We start from the raw sequence: 23289 nt of genomic DNA, 5'->3' as shown, positions 1-23289 counted from the left end.
TCGTGCGCAGCTGTAATGAGTATTTTCTTCACGAAAATATGGAAAAGGAAGGGAGATTGAAGGCAGTTGTAGTTTTTAGCTGGTTTATTCCTCGGCAGTACCTTAATACTGACGTAAACAAAAAAAGAGATTAGAGTTTCTTTTTAAAAAAGTGGTAATTTGAAAGTCTTAATCATTTACTGAAAGTCAGAGTTATTACAGATGAAAGACAACCTGCTCTGCGTCAAGCCACGGCGTCACACATGACAGTGTGCTGCCACATAGACAAGGCTGCAGTATTTGCACACTCACTTCCATTTTCTTTGAAGTGTAATTACATGCTTCATCTCAGGAACAGACAGACAGTACACACCAAGCATCATGTCAAAGTTATTCAAATGCTTGCATGCAAAGCTGTTTCTTGCTAAGTAAAGCATACTCTGACATATTCTGACACTGACACGACAAAACGCTCTGAGAGGCATTACTAAAAACTTTCCGAGCACCTCGCTTACAGAATTATTATTAAAAACAGTATATTTAAAGAAATGGTAAGCCTACTAATTTTCCCTGGTAGTTTATTACAAATCTGGGAGTTTTGTGTCTGATCTCAGGAATTAAAACATCAGAAAGATGACTTGGTCAAACTCAAGCTCTCGAGGTATGTCGTGGCATACCAAAAATCATGCTACAACTAAAGTTTCCCCAGCCTCAGTTATGTTCAAGTTTCAGAGTCCTTATCCTGAACTACACCGGAGGTGTAAAGTGGGCACCTGTGACAGTTATTGCAAATATCTCATTTCATCTGGAGAATACATCAGTGTACTGGATCACACTCCTAGTTCCCAGGATGATAAAAATGGGAAGATTGGTTCTTAGGGTTCAGTCAGGGAGTAGTGAGACTGCTCTCCTCCCCAGCATAGACAAAAAGCTTTTGTCTCCAAAGCATAGAACAAACTTCTAGAACCAAAACAGTTTTGTTACATTTAGTTACAAGGAAAAAGAAAGATGAGGGATCTTGGCGGTGCAATGAAACCTAAAGTTGTCCCTTTTGTGTTATTTGCATATATCACTATCCTGAGGTTGGTTTTTTTTTTTTTGTTTTGATTTTATTTTTTAAGCAATGAAAAAAAAGAAAAACACAGCTTCTGACGGCTCACAATCTTTTGCGACTGTTGTTGTGATTTGGCGCTATATAAATAAAATTGAATTGAATTGAATATGCAATAATAATAAAATTACTCATTTTACCAGCATTTTGTAGTGTTGCGATACCTATAAGTTGGATTTGCTATACAAATAAAACTATATTCAAAGATATATACACTTTTATTAACATTCATTTTTTAATTAATATTTGTCAGTGAATTTTACCTTCTCTACACAATATCAATACACTGAATGAAGTAGCTTTAGTGTGTTGTGGAGCCAGCAGAACCATGTCTATGTAAATAGATAATTAAGTTATCCTTGGGAAAGAATGAAGTCTTCCTGTTACGACCTGTTGGTGTCACAGAAACATCCAGTTACTACATTCAAAATCACAGCGATTTTCTCTCTCGGCAGTAATCTCTGCTCTATTGTAACTTGGAACAGTAAAACACAACTGATTCTAAGCAGGGCATGCAGACCGAATACATGATTTTGTTTGCCTTTAGATTCAGACAAACTGCAAAATGTAAAACCTTGACTTTTTTCTGGCTTTATGTAAATGAAACCCAGAGACAGGTACACTTCATCTGCAGCAATCACTTCTTTCTTTATTTCTACAATCACCAACAATTAAAGATAAGCGTGCCCCTAATCATTACTTAACTGCGTGTGCCAACAGGTTATTAACATTGGTTATAAGGATATATTTCATAAATGTGGTTTTCCTCCAACCCTGACATTAGTATTAGTTATTTACCAGTGTTTAGCTTACTTGAATACAGATCAAGCAAAACTCGGTCGCTTATCCAATTCAGGGTCGCAGGGGGCCGGAGCCTGTTGTATTGTGGAAGTATTGAAATAAAATATGGCCCACACATCCCTAGCTTGATCTCAAGCACTTGCCGACTTCAGCATTCATAGACATGCATACTCCTTCACAGTGTTCACTCAACAGTCAGAAGTGTGCCCTGGCGGCAACTCAATTTGTCCGTTAACTAAAGGTCATTCCGACTGTGTTTTACCAAGGAGTCAGTATTTCAGAGCTCATTTTCTTCCTTCTACTTCAAGCCTGCAGCTCGGTGTTGAAGGCAACAGTTTAAAGACAGACAGAAAAAGAAAGCAAGAAAGAAAAACGCTTTCACCTGACTGCAAATACCGGACAATTTCAGAAAATTGTGTACCTAAACAGACAGACAACCAAACAGTTGAAGCATGACTTTGATCATATGGTCTAAATCACTTCATATATCCAGCAGTTACATATATCTGTAAATGGTAGGTGCAAATTCTATTTTTATAAGTATTTCAAAAAGAATATTTCAAAAGTTAAAGTGATTCTAATCAGGGGCAAAAGAAAAGGAAAAAAAATAGAGAAAGAAAAGAATAATATGCCTAGTTAATTCCTTACTATTAAAGTTGATATCACTGAAAATGGGCACAGATGAAAACCAAATAAGATTTTATAATCAAAATTCATTGTATGGTGTCTTCCTCTCTCTTGTGCTCACATTTATTAGAAAAAATTACCAACACAGAATAGTCTTGCCGGCCGGCAAGTCTGTCTTATTGTGACACCTACAAGTGTATGGTCACAATTGTAATTAGGTTTAAATATTTAGTTATGTAAAAGGCATTGTGATATTGCACTTTTCAGTTAAAGTTATGAGAATGTAATTGCGTGGTATCGCCAATAGGGGGAAGTAGCTGTGAGTGCGATAGGCCGTTGCAACGCTCTTGCACCTCAGACGAGGAAGAGCCTGCAGACCAAATGCAACTCATGTCTCCTGTCTCTACTTTTCTGTATAAAACAGGTTAGTAATTTAATTTCACTAACTCCGATGCCCATATAAAGACAAGAAACCTTTTTCTTAGTTTAAAGACCATAAATTTTGTGAGAAAGTGTGTTTTTATAGCCTGAGAAAAAGCTAACCTTTCCCGCCAGCTGTAATGGAAGCCGCGATTCCACTTGTAGTGTAAAGAGGTAGCTGATCTTATTACATATGTTTTATTTTGTGACAAATGTAGCTCCGAGACACACCTCTTTTATCCTGACATTACTGGAAGGTTTACGGTTGATAAAGATGCTTTCAACATAACTCAATTCTTACTTATTGTTTTGTTAAAAGTAAATAGTGTGATGTATATGGCTTTGTGGGCAATTGCAGGATATAGTTGTTTATTGTTTACAAATGTAATATATGTTTGAATCTGTTAAGATATAAAGAATGTACAATGGTAATATAGGCAGGTTGGTTGCAGTGTTAACATTGCCGCACAGAGATGTTGTTGATGCTGAACAGCAGCAGAATGTAATTACAGATTCATTGTAAATAAGGAGACTGATATACTTGTACTCACAACTTATACTTGTGAGAAAACAAGGTAACCAAATGGGTTGGATGATGGGGGGGGGGGGTTTGTTACAAGAGGAATGTGTGTCTGCATGAACAGAAAAGAACGCTGTGAAATTCTGTTTAATAAAACAGACGAGGAACAGCCTGCAGACCAAACGCAACTCATGTCTCCTGTCTCTACTTTTCTGTATAAAACAGACCCCACAGAAGGCCTGTAACACTATCCTAAAACTAAAACAAACCAAACTTTGGAATTTGGCATTTTATCTTTTATGTTCATTTGTTTTTTCTATTCCATGCCAACATTCCTTCACTGGTTCATTTCAAGTTTTAAGTTAATTTAATGAAAAATAATTCAATCAAAAATGAAAAATAGAGTAGTGCTGCACAATCCAAGCTCTCTCTAGCTTGCTCACCCTTTTGAAATGCATATAAAATGCCGTGTTCTTTTACAGCACCAAGTAATAATTATTCATAAACTTAGATTTTAATTTTTACATAGAAACAACTGCAGTTTTGTTAAATAATCATTTTAAGCTTTTATGTTCAGAAACTTTAAACATTAATAACCATATGCTGTATGCATCCCTTTCTGCCTCCTGGCTCTGAAAAACTGAAAAATTACTGATTTAAAACACTGCTGACACAACACTGTAACAATTGTAACTGATTGGAGTTTGGCTATTTTTAATTTATGTTGCTAGGATGCTTCTTCACAAACATATCCTACAGTGCAACAACATCATTATCATTAATATGGACCCCTTTGATGGCACTTAATGGGCACGCATACCGATCTAAAAGCTCTCTCAACCCCCACTGACCATGCAACTTGTTGCTTCTGGTGTCCAGTGTCAAAGGTGATTTGCATGACAGTACTGTGCCAACTCTCCTTCCACCTGAAGACTTCCACTTACTAAGCAGAGGACAGTGAGCACAAACTCAATCAGTAATACAAATGAATGGAAGACATACACTCACATAGCAGCAACTTGTCAAGTGCAAAAATAAGCATGCCCTATGCTCTGCGTTATCTTATATTTTAAGCTAGAAAGGAGCATCATTCACAAAATGATTACCATGTTGTATTTCATTATACATGAAACTAATGAATGAATGCTTGAAGTCATCAGGATAGAGTTACCAATGACATCAATCAAATAAACAAGCGGGAAGTTTTTGTTGATGTCTGATATTACAACTTTCATTTTGTTATTTGTTCACATTCCATTTTAATTCATGAGTAAGTGGTGTTAATTTCGTTGACTAATAATTTTCATCATAGTTTTTGTCAACAACCTTTTTTTCTGATAAAAAAACAAGACAATAACAAAATAAAGGACAAAAACGATGATGACATGTATTGACACTTTCATCAACAAATAAAAATGAGATGAAAATGTTCCAGAGAGATGAGATTCAATTAGAATTAATTCATTACGTTTTATAGAGAGGTGGGAAAAGTTTGAAAGTGATCCAATCAGAAATAATCTCCTTGTGCTCAATTTGATCTGCCACCCACAAAGAGAGTAGAAGGGGGAGAAGCTCCCACCTTCCCTGTTTCTCATGAAAACACGACAAAATGTCAACGCTTTGGAAGATGAGGAGACATATGTACACGTTTCGCATTTGATGTCAAGAAAAATGTGATGTTTTGTAAACTGTGTGGCGCAACTTTCCCCTGTAAAAACGCAAAAAACAATTTCAATACAATAAAATAAATATGCACATATTTTCAAAGCCCAACAATACCAACTTCCTCAGATCCCACACACCAATTAAGTGGCAGACCAGTCAAAATGACCTTGAATCCTCTCTGGCTTCCTACACATGGATGCGTATACTGCATATGTCATCCAGCTCTTGAGGCTTTTCCTATGCATCTACTACAGAAACCGCCTGAATGAACACAGCTAAATTGACAAGATTAAACTTGTTTCAACTTCTGGCCAATCTAATCATAGTTTAGATATTCTCCACAAAAGCCGAGCTAATGAAAACTTTTTAAGCATGTGTACAGACGCTTCTTTGGCTGTTTATCCTAAGAAACCATGCAAATATATTTGGAAACGGAAACTTTCAGTCAGTGAATTTCAGGGCTGTTTGAATGCCACAATGCCTTTGAGTTCCATTGTACTGAGGTGAGCCAAAGCCAGTATCTCAAAGTCGCAACAAAATCACGCTAACACTGTTATCTCTATATAGAATAAAAGGATAAGACATCCCTTGGTGTTTTTGGAGTCTTCATGACATGGTTTCAGATACATGGACGGACACACACACAGACACACGCACGAACACACATACATGGCCTTGAGGCATCAGCTTGCCTTTGTGAGAGAAGAGTAGCCAGGGCCATCCTTATCATTGCTTGATGATAATATAGAAGGTGGGATGCTTTTCTCCCACACTGAGAGCAGATAACAAAGAAAGTGCTGGACTGCCTAAGATACCAAGCCGCAGACCAGCCTCCCATCCTCCCATCCTCTCCCTCCTCCCTCTCCACTGTCGCCCACCCCTTCTTTTTCTCTGTTCCCTTTTGTTGTTTGAGAGACGCATCAGATCGTGTTGCAGAAGAAAAAGCGAACAGACGACAGGTGATACCCCGTCTGCTTGCAGGTAAGGAATGTCAGATGATATTAAGATGAAAAAAGGAGAGAGGAAAAAGGAAAGCTCGGGAGAAATCAAAGAAGATGTGCGAAACAAGAAGAAAATATCCATGTGCCTTTTGGATAAAGTGAACATTTTGTGCTATGCAGAAACAGAAAAATGAAGATAAAATTGTAGAATTAAAAAAAAAGGCAAAGACTTGACGTTCAGGACATGAAAGCTTTGCTACTGATAAAACAATCTGAAGAAATCTGAAGGTGAGAAGTTGAGTTCACAAAAGTCAGGCATCAAAAGTTTTCCAAAAAGCTTGTTACTTATGTTTCACACCTGTTGGGTGAAAAAACACAAAATGGAAAAACTAAACAAAGAAATGATCAACTTTATGTTGTAATAACTGAACTGGACCCTACACTATGAAGCAAGTTCAACATATCTAGGATGGGTAGCCATTATCTAGCTTCACTTAACCTAACCTCAGTATTCAGACTAAGCAGTCACATGAAGGTTTCCCGATCTCGTTACAAGGCATCTACATGGAAGTGTTGCTAACGGTGCCCACAATCAGAAAAAAAAGCATTAATAAGCAAATGAGCTTTTTAAAAATATTAATCAGCAAAGCAACTGAGTTCATAAGGAAAGATAAATATCTAATATGGGAAAACTATGAACTATAAACAAATATAAAACTTTAAAAATGGTGCAGGCAGAGAGTGACGCAGCTGTTGCAGACAAATCGGCAGTGTGATAGGTGTAATAGGAAAAGTGCTGTATAATAGTTTTTAGTTTTATTTTTTTTCAGTATTTAGTTAACACCTAGCTGCGGGCCAGCTAGGTGTACTGGACTCAGTGGATTGAACCTAATGTGGCCCACTTGTAAATTGGTATAAATTACATTTGAATGTTTGAAGTCCACGGTCTCATAATCTCCCCTGAAAGTCTGAGCAGGGCAGCTAAGTCTGACAGATTTCAGAGCTGAGAGAACTGAAGAAGCTTGCAGACTGAATAGGGCAGGGTAGACGTTTGACGTGAGAGAGACTTCAAGTTTCATAAACAGAAGACAGTTGTGTATGGCGTGATAACTTTTCACAGTTCTAGTTTTTACATTGATTAATTAACAAAAATGTGTTTCTGATTTTGTTGTAGTGAGCTCAGTTTTAAAATACCGGCAATGATGGGTTCCGTGCGTTTCTCTGTTTTTTCCCTCTTAAATATTTCTTATGCTACAATATGTCAGGCGTTGTGTGGAGACGAGGGAGAAGGAACCCAAACGCAGTACTCGCAGGTAGGTGAAGACTGGTGAAGGTTTATTATAAGGAGTGGATGAACAGAACAGAGGTAGAAAATGGCTGGCTGGCTGGCTGGACGACTGACTGAAGGACTGACGGAAAGACTGAATGGCTGGCTGGCTGAACGCAGGCGGAAACGACAACATAACATCAATGACACGACAGTGAACGAGTAGAAACAGAGGGCTTAAATACACAGACTGATGAGGATGATAATGAGAGACCGGTGAGTACACAGCTGAACATAATCTGGCTAATGACACGAGACGAGCTGACACAGGAAAAGCAGGAAGTGAGAACATGGAAGTGGCAAAATAAACTGAACATGAACAAAACTGAAAACACTGGGTCACCGACCCAGGAACCCTGACACAATACTTATTCAGTGATTTAGACTTGTTAGGTATATATCAAATGTTCTAGTTTTAATGGTGCCCACAATATATTCATGATATAACACAATTTCAGCAATATTTTTGTAATATTACAACTACTGATGATTTTGATTTTGTTGACTTTTATTTCAAACACAAGCCCTTACAAACTGGACATGTGACATATAAAATGTGTTCTTTTAATTATGTTCTTCCATTAACAGTACAAAAGTGCCTACTTGTTTCAAACGTAAAGAAGTTACGACTGTCCACTGATCACCTTTATCCTGATTATTTCATTTATTCTTTTTATTCCTGATTATTGTGTTCCAGTGTTTAACTAATATTTAATGTACTTTTTATTCCAAATTGTATTTCATTGTATTTGTAACCCGAGTAACCTGAATCTGCAAAGTAATGTTAATATGTAAATTTCAGTATTATTTACACATACCTTTAGGAACCAATATGAACCAAGAATGATTTTAAAACAAAAACAAAAAAAATCAACTTTCCCATAACTGTTGTTTGTGAGGATTCATTTCCATCACCTCCTTTCATATTTAAGGAATAATTGTGATTCAGATTTACAAAGCTGTAAATCACTTGCAGAATATCTCTTCAGCACACACAGGGATGCGCTGCTACCTGATGCCTGGAGCCTCAACACCTGTTAAATACCAACTTTTGGCTGTGTGTGTGTTTGTGTGTATATACATACTGCCTGTGACACATGCAAAACACAGTAAGAAAAAACCACAGCAGCACACTGAGCTGCAGGTCCAGTGTGTGGACCGTATGTTAACAAATGTGATTGAAAGGGATCCTCTAGAAGATAGCACACAAATACATAAAGCACAGGGAGACAGGGCTGGCCTGGTGTGGTATAGGATTTTTGAATGGTAACCAGTGTGCCTACATACTCATTGTCATTGGCCTTCACTTGGTTACCCAGGAACAAAAGCAAATTTAACTTAAGTAACTTGCTCAACTCTAAGAAACATCTATTCACATTAATCTCACACTGCATTTTGGGTAGATTTTAATTTCAGTGCAAAAATATAACAGAGTACATTGACAATTTGCATGTATCTGAACTAGCCTATTGCCACTCACAAAGAAGGAGCAGGATATTCTTAGCTTGTTTACCATTTAGTGGAGTTTTAGAACAACGGAGATTCATGTTAAACTAAATGAATCTGACCAACTCCATGTAAACACACAGATAGATTAAAGCATGGATGAAGTGCATGCATACACAGTCATGTGTACAGATCAAGTGTTTGAGATGTAAGCAAACTGAATCTACACATTTACCTTTCAAAGCCGAGTTGGTTGAATAGCCTTGGAGTAGCCTCAGTCTGTGTGTCTCAAAGAGGGGGCAGCAGAGGATAAAGACCTTTCTAATAGCTTCTTTTCTGTGTTGCTGCCTCTGCTTGTATTTCTCCAGCTACAACACCATAGCAGACAGGGAGAGCAGGCTGCTTGTTTATCTGACACTCTGCCTGTCTAAAAAACACACTGCTTGGTAACTTGTGTGACTGCTTGTCTACACCTTTCTGACTATTTACCCGTCTACGATAAATGTCTGCCCTCACTGCTCACCCGTACACCTGTTAGTTTACCCCGGCTGTGTTTTAGTTGAACTGTTTAACAGTAGGCTAGCTTCTCTCTCTCCAAGTGCTGACATTAGCATAGTCCTTCCTCCTCTCTTACCTGCATTCAACTAACCTGTTTGGCTGTGTTGCCAGCATAATGTGCGTGTGTGTGCAAGAGGGTGTGTGTGTGTCTGTGTGTGTGTAATTGGCACTTTTTTTTAGCTTCTATGATGTAATCCTCTGCGGTTATGTTTTACATTGGTTGCTGTAATCAGATAGACACAGACACACACCTTACACACAGTAGCCACTGTACTGGAAGCACACTTGCTTTCACTGTAAAAATGAGAAGTTGTTGCTACCACTACAACAAAGCAAAATAAGCAAACAAAATAAATCAGTACAAATTTAAAAATCTTACAGACAAAACAGTATACTGTAAATGCCATAAAGCACCGTGAACATGAATTGTTGTGAAATGTTGTGCAATAGCTTTCACTGAAGCGGTGTAAAGAGTGAGTCATACAACAAGCTCAGAGCTCCTCCCATAAGGTTGGACACTGGATATGGGCACAGTCTTAAAGAAACTGCTTGTAGAGCTCCAATAACAATGGCAACTGGAGACAGTCCAAGTAGGCTCTGAAAGGTTTACACCATTACAGATGTACTGTATTGACACTTTCATGTCTGCTTTGTTAGAAAGACAATTTTCTTTTCTTTTAAAAAAGTCTCATAGCCATTCCATCTGTGGATAACTGATCAGAGTTGCTCCATTGTTCTGGTCTGTAAGTGGTTCAAAACAAAGCGATTTATAAATAGTGAAAGGGAATTTTATGACCCCATTATTACACAGCTACTTTATCATCATCACAATGATCTTTCATTAAAGGTAAAAACTGAAAGTTTTCTACAAGGAATTTGAGATTTATTTAGATAGTACCAATGACAAAAGGTCAAAGCGCTTTACATCATAAGGTAAAGACCCTACAATAATGCAGAGAAAACCCTAACAATCAAACAACCCACTCTGAGCAAGCACTTTCAGCAGAAAGAAACTTCACTAACTACAAATTACAATTCAGCCTCATCCGTTAACCTATCGAAAACAATGAGGTAGTTATACGTGTTAATTAGAGAGCTAGTTTTGTATTTTCTAACTAGGTTTTATTTTTATAACAAGCTTACTTTTTGCTTTTAATCCAGTTTAGTTGCAGTTTACAGAGTGGATTTTCTCATTTTAGTTTAGTTTTTATTGTTTGAAAATCTTTAGCTGAAGTTTAGTTTTTATTAGTTACTGTGTGGAGGGCATATGTTAGAAGTAATATTAAAAATAAAAAACAAACATAGTATAAGTATTCCAATAAAAACAAACTTTTTGAAAGCAGCTGAATCTTAGACATTTAGAATCTCAAAAAAACCCCACATCCATTGATGCCTTATAACATTTCATCAAACAAACGAATACCAAAACTAAGGAAAATGTTTTCTCACATCTAGTTTTAGTTTTTTGTTTTAGCTAACTAACATTGCAAGAAGAGGCTCAGACTGGATCCCTGATGTATCGGCTTGAACTGATACCTTAAATGTCTTTGATGCCTTTGACACCACCCTCTCATACTTCTCTGCCAGTCCTAACTTTCTCCTATAATACCACAGTTCCTCTAATCGCACCCTATCACATGGCTGCTTACTTTAATGCTTGTGTAGTTACTACAGCTCTGCACAAGAGCAAGAATAAGAGCAAAAATATTTTTTTCATACGTTTTTGCACATTTGATATAATCAGTGGAGAGGAACTAATATATGAGTAAACAGAGTACAAGAATGACAAGCAGCATATGGTGCAGCCAGCCAGAAATGAAACTGTGGACCCTGGGCATTTGGACCCATGTTTTATGATTTTTAACCAGTTATAGTAAATGGTAAAGATAATGCACCAATGCATCCTGGAGCAGCCTTTGGGGCCAGTGTTCTCCTTAGTAATGGGTTGAGTAATTAATGCTAGAGCTAATGATTTTGATAAGTAATGATACACCAATGATACTGCAACCATGACTTTACAGAAGGTTGTTTTGGCAGAATGTTAGTCATCAGTATATAAGTTAGAGGAGAGAACAAGTAATCAAAAGAAATATATAAATAATGTTGAACCAAAATATACAGTCATTATTCAATCCTCATACTTTGGCCTCTTGGCATTGCATGTCTTTTTCCATTGTGTCCCTTTTGCAGTGAAACTGTCATCGGGTTCTCTCTGAATCAATATGCTTGTCTTTAATAGGCCTTTCATTAGCAACTAATCAATAACCTACCAGCAAAGGACAGCCACTCAGTGTACAAACTTCCACAATGTTTTAGCAAGACAAAAGGTGGAGAGTTCTCAGAAGAGCTGACAGCAATACATTAAAAACATTTGTGACTGAATTACCATGTCTAATGTAAAAACACTTTTTAGAGATAATTAGACTAAAGATAGAGTTAAACAATTTATATAAATTCACAGATATGCCAGAAAAGAGTGGAGTGCCCACTTTGAGTGGAAGAGGGCATGCATACAACAAGGTAAAAACCTGGGGAAGAAAATGGCAATTTATAGTTAGAACCAGGTCAAAGAGCATTAACAGACGAAGACCAAAGTGTGTAAATGTTTACTTTCAGATAAGAACCACCATGGAGACTTGCCATGTTCAACGTGATTGTTTAAGGTACCCTTGGTTTAACTGATGGATGTTTTTAATTTTTATTCTGCTTTTTTTAATATGGCTCCTAAAGAGCCATTTGGCTCAGAGGATTGTTATAAACTGCACATAAGTTCAAATTAAGTTACCAAGAGTGTTGAAAGAGGGGCAACTATTTTCTGTTGTGGTCTATTTGTTAACTAAATGAAATGCTGAGAGCAGTAGATAAGTGTGCCCTAACTGTTTAACAGTTGTCATATCTCGTATTCATAAATCTCATATGAAATGATCAAGTGGCCTTGGATAATTTAAGGCCACTTGGATAATTTAACCTTGCAGTAAATACTGCAAGGTTTATATCTATGACTTACTGTGAAGTCCAGTCTGAACATTCAATTTTTACTTGAACATACTAAAAGCAAATGGTAACAATATTTTTGTGTAATTTTTAGTCTGATATTTTGCATTACATCTGTGTTTGACCCTTCTATCAGGTATTTTAAATATTTAGGAGGAGTTTTTATTATTATTGAAAAGTACTATATTTTAATGGTAAATTTCTATTATTTTATGGTATTTTTTCTGGTGTGCCAGCTGCGGGAATATTACTTTTTAAAATGTAAAAATTTAATGAGATTTTAAATGAACAGCAGTTGATACTTTTTTTTATATTTAAGCCAAGTTTTGAATGTTTTATGCAGTGGAAGTGGAAGAAGTTGAATCTGAACATAAGCAAAGAGAAGGAAATGAGAGTCTGGATGGCTTGGAAGTCTGAGTGCTATGAATAGGGTTTCACGTAAATATGCTAATTAAAATGAGTTTGAGGGACATTTAGAATTTTATACAGTTATTTTTGGTTCAGAGGCTACTTCTTTCAGTGTGCCAGTGTTATTTGTGCAGCTATGCTTTGTGTTGCTGCGCATTACAGGCAGCACTGTTTTGATTTTATGATATATAAGTAAAACTGAATTGATTTGAGTTCCTTGACAAGAGGCTGTCACACTATATGGTGAAATATTAATTCTTAAAAAAAAAGCCATTTTGACATTGTTGTTTGATTTTTTTTTTTTTTCTTTTAGTTGTTCTGATGAGCTTTTACCATTTAAACCGATGCTTCCTGGAAAATTACAAGATAATCACCAATAATTTTTTTTGGACTACCTCAAGGTGTCACAGACAAATGCTAAAATGTATTTTAATCATTCTTTTTTTTCTGTCATATTGTAGATTGCATTAGCTGGGCAATTATATATTTTATATTGCAGTTTAATTGCATTCCTTTAACAATAGCCAGTGTTTTTCCACTATAACGAGCACCAACTACTAGGAACTGATGGTTGCTAGGTACCAAGTGCAAAATTATTTAGATGGTGTTTTTGCAATTTTATTTTATAAATATAGCCTTTTTATGGATATCAAGAATATCAGGACATGCAAGAAATGACTAAATGCTAAATGATCTATAAAAAAGAGAGAGAGAAATGGGAAAAACCTATTATGGACAAGAAGCGGAAGTCCTGCTGCCAAGCATGCTGTAAACTGCCAGGACTGGAGGAGTCTGGTTTCTCATTTATATGACACTAGACAAGATACTCACACTTTATAATTAAATCATGGGGCAAATTCAACAGATCTGCTTCAATCTTCAATCCAGAATGTCTCAAGACGTCAACATTTCAGTCCAAAAGTCAACACAAATTAAATTTATAAAAGCAGACATTGGTTTATGTCCACAAAAAGCTAAGCTAAAAAGGAGTGATGATGAGTTGTGGTCACACTGCCAAGTCATCCACAAATAGCCAACAGTGGAGGAGGCTTGTCTGTCCTTATATGCCATTAGGCATGAAGATGATAATTTTCTAAGTATAAGACTACATACTGGGCCAAAAGTGGGGGAGGCTTTAATTTTCCTGCCTCATCCATCCATAGGCATGAAGGACATGTAACCAAATTAGTCTGTAAACTCCTCTTTCACTGTGGTCTTACTGGCAGGAATTACATTTTAATGTCATTTGAAACAGTTTAACACCCCACACCAGTCAGGAGTTATTGGACACTCTGTCTTATAGTGTAATTAAATTTTTGGAGGTGTGCTGGTAAAATTACCAAACACTGAGTGCGTGTCTGTAAATAGAATAATAATTTTGGCCTTTCACCTTATTAGAAATGACTTCACTAATCACAAATACACTAGATCTTGATAGCTTTAATTAAACACATCTACATTTTAAAGTAAAATGTGAAACTGTCTGACCTTTCTAGTGCACCTGACTTTAAGAGTCCCATTACAATCCGAGTGCTGCTAATTAACAAGCCGATTAAACACTTTTTAGATTAATTACAGTGGGAGTTGTTCACTGACGTCTGCCATCTCATTCCCTAGAGGAGAGTGCTCCAACCATCTTAACCATGGTTTTCACTCTGTTCTGTCAGACTATTTTACAAAGTATAGAGATCCAAAGAACAGACAAAAACTCATAATGAAATATAACACAACAGAAGATAACAATATTTTCAGACACTGTTGTTCATTAAATTCAATCAGACAACTATCAGATGAGACCCTATCAGCAGGTACTTGGCGACACCGGGAGGGAAAAACTCCCTGTTAATGTGAAGAAACCTCTGAAAGGATACCTCAAGGCAGATTTGGGATGCATTGGAGAGGTTATGTCGCTTGGCTAGCCCAGGAACCCCTTGGTGTCCTCCCAGAGGTAGAGGTAGAGGCTCGGGGAAGAGAAGTCTGGTCAACCCCATTTAGACTGATATATATAAGATAAGATAACCTTTATTAGTCCCACACGTGGGAAATTTGTTTTGTCACAGCAGGAAGTGGACAGTGCAAAAGTTATATAGCAAAAATTAGAATACAATACAAATAATATACTGTACACAACTGTACAGAATAGAATAGAATAAAATACTATATACAGTAGAATAAAATAGAATAAAATATACAATAGGATAAAAATAGAATACAAATTCTATAGACAACTGAGTAAAAATACAACTTTGTCAGAAAAGAGTATTGCGCTTAGTCTTATTGCACATATGTGGGTTTGTGTGTGTTTGATCAGCTGCAAAAGTCTTTGTTGTTGAGTCTGACAGCAGTGCGGAGGAAAGACCTGCGAAATCTCTCTGTCCCACATCATGGGTGCCGCAGCCTGCCACTGAAGGAGCTGCTCAGTGCTGTCAGAGTCTCCTGCATGGGGTGGGAGATGTTGTCCAACAGGGATGACAGCTTGGCCGCCATTCTCCTGTCACTCACCACCTCCACTGGGTCCAGAGGGCATCCTAGATAGGGATGGGTATCGTTTAGGTTTTATCCGATACAGGTGCCAAACCGGTACTTTTGAAACGGTGCCGATGCTTAAACGGTGCTCAAACCGGTGCTTAAAGAATGGAGAACACAAACTTTGTCCTAAAACCTCTCATGTTTAGCTGTTTTTTTGTAAAAAGATAACAATGTTAGCCTTTTCTGCAGCTATAGGACATATATGGTATCACTCTTGGCTGGAAGCAGTGCTTAAACAATAGAAAAAACACAAACTTTGTCTAAAAACCTCTCATGTTTAGCTGTTTCCCACTTTTTCTTTGGTCATTTTAGCCTTTTTGGCCAGGGTGAAGGGAGTATCTGCCATCAAACAAGAAGACAGCGGTATGTAACTACGACGGTGTTTGCTAGTTCACCTTACGTGCATTAATTTAATAACGTGGTTAGCGTACTCAACGTAAATTACACACAAACAACATTAAGCTACTCACGCAGAGAAGAACGGTTCCTGCTGCCATCATCATCCGTCATCATTTCTGCTACACTGGCAGGGCTAGGGGCCAGGACTCTCCTCTTCAGGTTCTTGGGGGATGTTGCTAACTCCGGGTCCGATAACAGGCACCACACCCGCAGTAGATGTGCTCGGTCTTGCAGCAAGCTATCAAATACGGTGCATTTCTCTGCTTTTAAAAAAACGCTATGCGTTGGCAGGTGTTTCATCAGATTCGAGGTGTTACCTCCTTTGCACAGTATCACCTTAAAGCACTTGTTGCAGGCTGCTCAGTTTGCATCTTTTGCTGTGAAGTACAGCCAGACTTTTGACCGCTTCGCCTTGGGCATTTTTAATCTGTAGCTCTGCTCTAAAAGAACATATGTACCTGGGCCCGCCTACTATCCTTGGAAAGGTAAAATGATTGGCTAGAATCCAAAGTGTATGACATCTCAAGAAAAAAAAGAAAGAAATAAAGCACCGAAATGTGCGCTGCTTTTTGGTCTGGTTACTACCGTTTATGTAAGAACCAATACCGGTACCCATCCCTAATCCTAGAACAGAGCTGGCCCTTCTGATGAGCCTGTTCAGTCTCTTCCTATCCCCGGCAGAGATGTTGCCACCCCAGCAGACCACACTGTAAAAGATAGCTGAGGCCACCACAGAGTCATAGAAGGTCTTCAGGAGTGGGCCCTTCACTCCAAAAGACCTGAGTCTCCGCAGCAGGTACAGCCTGCTCTGTCCTTTCCTGTAGAGGGCGTCTGAATTATTAGTCCAGTCCAGTTTGTTGTTCAGATGAACACCACGGTACCTGTAGCTGTTTACAGCCTCAGTGTCCATCCCTTGGATGTTCAGTGGTTGCAGTGGAGGATGTTTGTGCCTGCGGAAGTCTACCACCAGCTCCTTGGTTTTATTAGTGTTGATCTGGAGGTAGTTCAGCTGGCACCAGTCCACAAAGTCTTGGATCAGTCCTCTGTACTCCTTGTCGTTCCCATCAGTGATGAGGCCGACTATTGCAGAGTCGTCAGAGAACTTCTGCAGGAAGCACTGGATGGAGTTGTGGGAGAAGTCTGCAGTGTAGATGGTGAAGAGGAACGGTGCCAGAACCGTTCCCTGTGGGGCCCCCGCACTGCAGACGACCCTGTCAACACACAGCCCTGGGTTCTCACATACTGTGGTCGGTCAGTGAGGTAGTCCAAAATCCATGTTGTGAGGTGATGGTCCACTCCAGAGTTCTCCAGCTTGCCCTTCGGGACCGTGGGAAGAATGGTGTTAAAGGCACTGGAGAAATCAAAGAACATGATTCTCACAGTGCTCCCAGCGGTCTCCAGGTGAGAGAGGGAACGATGCATGAGGTGAATGACGGCATCATCCGCTCCAATGCCAGGCTGGTAGGCAAGCTGAAGTGGGTCCAATGATGAGCTCACCAGGCACCAAAGCTGAGCCAGGACCAGCCGCTCCAGGGTCTTCATCAGGTGGGATGTCAGGGATTCCCTTGCCATATACAGCAAGGGAAAATGACAGAAAATTGATAGATGGATAATATTTTAAAGCTCATTAAGCCTTGTTGCTCCCCTGTTAATATAAATAGTAAAGAAAAGTGACAAACCCTGTAGTACACTATATCATAACAGCAAGTCAAGTTTAAAATTAGAAGGCATCAAAGACATTTAATTTATAGATTGTACCGTACTTTTACATTATGAGCCACTTAAAACCTGAAATAATATGTTAATTTTAGCAAATGTATACTACAGTGGTCCCTCGCTATAACGCAGTAAACTTTTCATGGCCTCACTGTTTCGCTGATTTTTTTGGTGCAATTTTGCACGTATTAAGCGAAACAAAACAGATAAGTCAAACTTTACTCAAATCAATCTTCTTGCTTCCTCTACTTCCGTATCATTGATTCATTAATGTTGAATTCTCTTGCAGCTGCTCTATTCCCATGTTCTGGACCTGAAAATGGGGTTTGATCTTTGGTTTCATTCTATAATACTGGACTTATCTTTCTACTTATCTTTCTACTTATATTTTAGACACTCATATGGTTTATGAAAGTCTACTCTTTCCTTGTTAGTTGTGTATAAGTATTAAGTAGCAAAATAAAATGCACTGAAATGTGTTTGGTGAAGCTACTGTTTTTTGAAACTGTACGAACTGTGCAATATTTTCTTCCCTATACATTTAACACAACAGCTAATTTGTAACTGTTTATATCATGAGTTATTTGAACTTGATTTATTATGCTTCTTTTAACTAAATATGTAAGATGATGCTTGCATTTTGTATCCTTCTCTAAGCTGTAAAAGTGCCTACAAGTGAAAGGTAATGGTCACCAGCTAGGTAATTCAATTAGATTAACCAACCTATTCACATTTCTGGTGTCTATGACATACACCAAATGACCTTTGGTGTCAGCACAATGACACAGTGGAAACAACTGCATAAGATTACAGAAAAGCTCCTGTTTAAATGACAGAAAGAAACTATTTGAGAAAGCAGGAATGATGACAGTGATGTCAATCACCATCTACAGTGGCTTGCAAAAGTATTCAGCCCCCTTGAACTTTCCAACATTTTGTCACATTACAGCCACAAACATGAATCAATTTTATTGGAATTCCACGTGAAAGACCAATACAAAGTGGAGTACACGTATACAAATAAATAACTGCAAAGTGGGGTGTGCGTAATAACTCAGCCCCCTTTGGTCTGAGTGCAGTCAGTTGCCCATAGACATTGCCTGATGAGTGCTAATGACTAAATAGAGTGCACCTGTGTGTAATCTAATGTCAGTACAAGTACAGCTGCTCTGTGACGGCCTCAGAGGTTGTCTAAGAGAATATTGGGAGCAACAACACCATGAAGTCCAAAGAACACACCAGACAGGTCAGGGATAAAGTTACTGAGAAATTTAAAGCAGGCTTAGGCTACAAAAAGATTTCCCAAGCCTTGAACATCCCACGGAGCACTGTTCAAGCGATCATTCAGAAATGGAAGGAGTATGGCACAACTGTAAACCTACCAAGACAAGGCCGTCCACCTAAACCCACAGGCCGAACAAGGAGAGCGCTGATCAGAAATGCAGCCAAGAGGCCCATGGTGACTCTGGACAAGCTGCAGAGATCTACAGCTCAGGTGGGGGAATCTGTCCATAGGACAACTATTAGTCGTGCACTGCACAAAGTTGGCCTTTATGGAAGAGTGGCAAGAAGAAAGCCATTGTTAACAGAAAACCATAAGAAGTCCCGTTTGCAGTTTGCCACAAGCCATGTGGGGGACACAGCAAACATGTGGAAGAAGGTGCTCTGGTCAGATGAGACCAAAATGGAACTTTTTGGCCAAAATGCAAAACGCTATGTGTGGCGGAAAACTAACACTGCACATCACTCTGAACACACCATCCCCACTGTCAAATATGGTGGTGGCAGCATCATGCTCTGGGGGTGCTTCTCTTCAGCAGGGACAGGGAAGCTGGTCAGAGTTGATGGGAAGATGGATGGAGCCAAATACAGGGCAATCTTGGAAGAAAACCTCTTGGAGTCTGCACAAGACTTGAGACTGGGGCGGAGGTTCACCTTCCAGCAGGACGACGACCCAAAACATAAAGCCAGGGCAACAATGGAATGGTTTAAAACAAAACACATCCATGTGTTAGAATGGCCCAGTCAAAGTCCAGATCTAAATCCAATCAAGAATCTGTGGCAAGATCTGAAAACTGCTGTTCACCAATGCTGTCCATCTAATCTGACTGAGCTGGAGCTGTTTTGCAAAGAAGAATGGGCAAGGATTTCAGTCTCTAGATGTGCAACACTGGTAGAGACATACCCTAAAAGACTGGCAGCTGTAATTGCAGTAAAAGGTGGTTCTACAAAGTATTGACTCAGGGGGCTGAATAATTACACACTCCACTTTTCAGTTATTTATTTGTAAAAAATGTTTGGAATCATGTATGATTTTCGTTCCACTTCTCACGTGTGCACCACTTTGTATTGGTCTTTCACATGGAATTCCAATAAAATTGATTCATGTTTGTGGCTGTAATGTGACAAAATGTGGAAAAGTTCAAGGGGGCCGAATACTTTTGCAAGCCACTGTATAAACCAGAAAACTGCAACTGGGCCCTATGTGAGAGCTTTGTTTTGAATAATATAATGCAATGTTGAAACACAGACGCAACAAAACTGCTGTAATATCACAGAGTGGCACAGTGTAGAATGTAACTTGTGCAGCTAAGTAGGTACGGTTTAGATAGCTTTATTTCTTGGCATGTGTCTTTGTATGTCTGCATTATCAAATTTTGCTCCACATTATGATAGACAGCGAATGTTTTCAAGCCTGATACTCATTACATACAAGTCCATCATTGGTAAGAGAAGTCATCTCAGCCAAACCAAAACTGTGCACTGCTGCCTAGTATCCTTAGACCACATTCCTATACTGTATCCAAAATCGTTCATCTGAGATGAATCAATAGCTCAGTTAACAGTGCAGGACTGAGTTCAGTGATAGTGCTCCTGGGAGAGTGGAGACACAGGGACACATTCAGCATGGAACAGCTTATCACCATTAAAGGCTTACAAGAGAAAAGTAGAGAAACAGGACATAGAGGAGGAGAGGGAGAGTGGGAAAGAGACACAAAGTCAGAAAAAAAAAGAAAGATTCAGACAATAGAAAGTTACAATAGAGCATCTGTTCTGGTGCTGCATAGCAAGAAAGAACCGAGACTGCATCAGGCAGACAGTATTGGTATTATTATATAGGCACTATTAAACTGCCATGGAGAATTTCTATGAAAATCCATCACTTTTCATGACAGAGAAATTAGAACATAGTACTTTCTGTACTATTACTGGGAAAAAAAATCTGATGCCATGAGGAAAATGTGTCTATTTTGCATTTGTTTAACATTTAGAATGAAAGAAAAATTATCAAAAATTATATTAGCTTAAAACATTTAAAGAAAATTACAGTAGATTATGATAATAGTGTATCATGCCAGCTATGGTCTATATGTATGGTCTTTAACAACAAAATAAAAAAATAATAATTGAACAAAATATAAAATAAAACTGTAAAACCAGCCCATGTTATTTCTAGTCACAGCCATGAATTCCTTCATGAATTCAGGCCCTGCAGTTTTTGTGTCTGACTGCTATAACCTAGTTTGTTTTGTAGGCAAAAAGAAATCTAACAAGGGTTGTGTATAGATTGCTAGTGACTGATTATGCACTTTGCTGGTTCATCCTAAACAATGAAAATTACACCCCCTGTAGGTCAAGCACTGTACTGGGCAGCCAATAGAAAACCAGTCAGCTCGGTCAGCATTAATCTTGGTCAGAATCTGCCTTAACTGATGAGGTTGCTAATGCGCTTGTTCTACAGGGACCAAAACTGTGGAAATGAGAAAAGCTTAAATTTTTGCAGTGTATGCATAATCACTCAAATAATCCAGATGCAGTGTAATTTTATAATCAGTTCTCAAGTCTTTGATACCTTGCTCCAATTCTCGGATTTGGCTGCGAAGGGTTTATTTTGACTGCCAGCCAGAGTCGTAGATCATGGGAAACCTAGCCTCTGTCTTATGGTAACGATAAAGGTTCAAAGGTAAAGTGGAAGGAGCTTTGTGAAGTCCAAAGGAGTAAAGTCAAATGACAGACAGGCAAAACAACAACAACAACAAAAAATCATTAATAATATGAAATAAAAGATGCATTATAAAACAAAAAACAGTAAAATGTGCATTGGTACCACATAAACAATAACACAGCATATGTGGACTTTGTACTGGTCTTTTGTGTAAAAGAGTTAGTTGAACCAAGGGACAAATTGTTAAATTTACAAGGTGATCTACATTCCAACAACTTAAGTTTGGTCACCTTTGGCTTTTGACAATGATGAAATAATAAGACAAAAATTAACTTGACAACTAGAGGAAGTTTGGACTAGAACCTCTCTTTCTTTGAATCAAAAGTTGAGTTGTTACAGGAGGATTGTGCATTTCTGCCACATATCTGGCCTGGATAAGTGGCAGAAAGTAGAGGGTTGGTGACAAACATTTTCTGCTTTTCGACCAGCTGTTTGTGTTATATTGCCTACTTTTTGTCTTTCTTTTATCCCCATCTCTGGAATGTCTGGGTTTGTTCTGTGAAACGAATCTTACAATAGAAAAGTCAGACTTAAATTTAAAACATATGTTGTTTGATTGGTCACCAAAGATAAATCACTTTGATGCTAAATTAGGAGTGTTATCAGAGAGTGCAGAGAGGAATGTGACTGCTGAAACACCATTTATTTAATTCTAGCTGCTCAGCCAGTGGGAAGCAGCTTTGCTTTGAAATTCAATATTCAAAAGCTGTCCAAGAATAACAGCAGTGATTGTGTTAAATTTCAAGAGAAAATATAATGTGGAGAGATATAGAGCTTATTGAGCATGCCTGCCATTAATCTGACTTGACTGCAACCTCGATCCTAGAGCACACCATTTAATGTGAAATGACAAAATATTACAACCAGCTCTTAAATGCAGGCAATCTTCCACAGTGCAGCTCACAACCTTCGCATGCCTGGAGCTTTCAGATTAACCCAGATTTAGATTACATGGAAAAAATTGCACAAGAAAAAGTTTGGATACCCCTAGTAGAATTTGTGTTTAGTGGGAAGAAGATAAACTGACCTCTAAAAGGCAAGTTAAAAATGAAAGATTCTTTTCAACATTTTATGAATGATTACTGTATTATTTTTGTTTTTTACAATTTAGCTTTTTAAAAAAGTATCAAAAGTTCGGAAGTTTCTCAGTGTTTGAAACCACAGTCTTTGACCCTAATGGGGTTGATAAAGTTATGGCTTTTCACAATCATTAAGGCAAATTTAGAAGTTTTATGAGTTCTCTGATTACTCAAACATAGTCTCAACAGGACTTCTATGTCTTGCACTCATCAACTGCTTTTAAAATAACAGATGCAACAAAACAAGAAAATATTTTATGGTGAAAGCAACAGGTTTTATTATTTCTAATTTCTTGTCCCTTAGTTCATATTGTTAAGAAATTCCATTTAACCAGAAGTATGAATGTAAAAATAAGGTATAAAAATCTGCTCATATATTTATTGGCCCTCTTCATTCTGCATCAGATCCCAAACCATCTCCATTGGGTTTAGGTCAGGTGACTGTGGAGGCCAGGCCATCTGGTGCAGCACTCCATCACTCTCCAGCCTGGAGGTGTGTTTGGGGTCATTGTCCTGTTGAGAAATAAATGATGGTCCAACTAAACGCTAGGGCTGCCATGATTAGTCGACTAGTCACGATTACGTCGACTATCAAAATCGTCGATGACTGATTTAATAGTCGACACGTCGTTTGAAGCTTTGTAAGATCCCAAAAGACGCAGGAATTAGTAGGATTTAAGAGTGTAACAACATACTGAAACAGAAGATGGCAGCACTGCATGTACAAGGATGCCAGCTGCCGTTAAACGCCGAAGAAGAAGAA

At 38.2% G+C, this 23289-nt stretch overlaps 1 protein-coding gene across 11 annotated transcripts in view; it reads right to left on the bottom strand.

The window, feature by feature from the left end:
• The window catches only part of naaladl2 (N-acetylated alpha-linked acidic dipeptidase like 2), a 460659-nt gene that overhangs the window by 396315 nt on the left and 41055 nt on the right, over positions 1–23289 (bottom strand). For 3 of the 11 annotated variants that reach the window (XM_084921765.1, XM_084921768.1, XM_084921770.1), the window contains exon 1: positions 9073–9607. The exons of the other annotated variants lie outside the window; for them this stretch is intronic. The gene's annotated coding sequence lies outside the window, so the exon portion shown is untranslated. Of the gene's footprint in view, positions 1–9072; positions 9608–23289 lie in introns of those variants that run through there. 11 annotated transcript variants of the gene reach the window in all.

Source organism: Perissodus microlepis, chromosome 23 (assembly GCF_051167445.1).
Source record: "Perissodus microlepis isolate ML-2025 ecotype Zambia chromosome 23, ASM5116744v1, whole genome shotgun sequence".
NCBI lineage: Eukaryota > Metazoa > Chordata > Actinopteri > Cichliformes > Cichlidae > Perissodus > Perissodus microlepis.
The sequence above is the reverse complement of the archived record's forward strand: the minus strand, read 5'-3'. Positions and strand labels throughout refer to the sequence as shown.